The sequence below is a fragment of the Triticum dicoccoides genome, chromosome 2B, assembly GCF_002162155.2.
Source record: "Triticum dicoccoides isolate Atlit2015 ecotype Zavitan chromosome 2B, WEW_v2.0, whole genome shotgun sequence".
NCBI lineage: Eukaryota > Viridiplantae > Streptophyta > Magnoliopsida > Poales > Poaceae > Triticum > Triticum dicoccoides.
This window is the reverse complement of record NC_041383.1, coordinates 79,320,323-79,322,167: the sequence shown is the minus strand read 5'-3', so window position 1 is coordinate 79,322,167 and position 1,845 is coordinate 79,320,323. Positions and strand designations below refer to the sequence as shown.

The 1,845-nt window shown below is 48.3% G+C and overlaps 1 non-coding gene across 1 annotated transcript; it reads right to left on the bottom strand.

Annotated features, from left to right (window-relative positions):
• Positions 1-1,506: 1,506 nt before the first annotated feature.
• Positions 1,507-1,577, bottom strand: TRNAG-GCC. The gene has a single exon. It is a non-coding gene; the product is annotated as a tRNA-Gly (tRNA).
• Between the last annotated feature and the right edge of the window lie 268 nt (positions 1,578-1,845).

Here is a 1,845-nt window from a genome sequence, read left to right as displayed (position 1 = left end):
GCTCCTCGAGCATCGGAGCATGGACGTTATGTCGATGCATGCATGGGACTTGCACCTTTTGCACACTCAACCGATTGAACAGTAATCGTAATGTGATGGCCGATGCATCAAGTGATCCATCGATGCGTACCAAAAGCATGCGTCCAGATGACCAGATCTATGTTTTCGAGCCAAGTATGGTAGTATGTACCCCACTGTGTGGCCAAGAAACTTGTGCGACGCGACGAGACGGCAACTTGCATGCGAGGTTCATAGAGTAGTACTCTACGCCCGAGCGAGGATTTGGGTGGACAGAGAGCGAACACCATGCTCTATACATCGCCAAGAGCAACTTGACGAGCAAAACAAAGGAAACTGCTTACATGGGCCCTGACGGATGCATGGGTAGCTTGGTCATGGGACTTGCACTTTTTGCGCACTCAACCGATTTCATCACTGTTATCTGCTTGTGTGTCTTCCTCAAAAAAAAAAAAATCTGCTTGTGTGTGCGGGTATGTTGCCTTCGATATGGTGTCTATCCGCATATGCTCTGATCTTGTTTAGAAACAAACAAATATCTTTCCACACAGCACGCACGAGCTTTGTATTTTCGTAGTGCTTGATCGCGCCTTGGGGCTTATAAAAAGATGTCATACTCTATTTATTATTTCTTTTGCGCAGCCACTGCGATCGGTCATTTGATACAGCCCGGGCAGCTTGGCCATGGATGCGTGAGACATCAGCTTACTGCTGCTGCAGGTACACCCAAGAACGGGAAAAAAGACGCGACATTATTATAGAAGTGCAGCTCTAATCAATGCAAACAAAAACCGATCCGCTGATGGAAAAGACTGGGCAATACATTTATACCTCAACAAACATCGCGATGAGCTCAAGCAAATAAAATAAGATGACAATATACGATCAGTGTAGAGGGACCGGCCAGGCCAGTAATGCGACTGAATGAAGTGGGCACATATGCAGTCTGAATGAAAAAGACACGGCCTCCCGATAAGTTCAAACAGATTGATTAAGATGACAGTACGATCGGTGACACTACCACACCGAGCCTTCACTTGTGGAGAGACCGGCCTGGGTGCCAATGGTGTGCCCGAATGAACCTGACGCGCCATGGCCGATCCATCATGTCATGAATGCAGCAAGGTACAGTACATACATACGTACGTACGTACGTCATACAGTTGGAGCACTGCTTCTTCCTTGTTGTCTGCGCTTGCTTGGTGCTAGCTGCACGCTTGGCCGTCGGCGTATCCCTCCCCGAGTCCGAGTGTACTACCCCGTCTCAGTTTTTAAGCTGCTGCTCCTTATCTTGTCTGCATGCTGATCCCATATTCGCAGCATGCATAAATGAGAGGAGTGCCTTCCATGCCATGTATGTACAGCATTCCTGTGCCCCAAAAGAAGAAAGCAATGCGCAACATTTCATCTGGTAAAAAGAAACGTCACCCGCAAAAAAAAAAACGCCAGGCCCGAGGCAAGAGGAGTGACAGCGAAAAAAAATAGGGATGCACCAGCCGGGAATCGAACCCGGGTCTGTACCGTGGCAGGGTACTATTCTACCACTAGACCACTGGTGCTTATGGCATTTGGATCGTTTAGTACCTATATAGTCAACTCACTATGAAGCAGTGCCGACGAACCACAAGTCGTAGTTTCAGTACACTGCCTGACCTTTAAAAGCAAACATGTAGTGCAATCGGCAGACGACGCACGCGGTAATTGTCGGAAGGAACGATAATAATCCGCGAATGCTTGCACACCAGGTACTGACGGGGCGCATGAATCGTCGTCGAGTCCTCAGAGAACAGGGCAAGTAAAGCTCAATGTCAGCAAGAACACAACCAC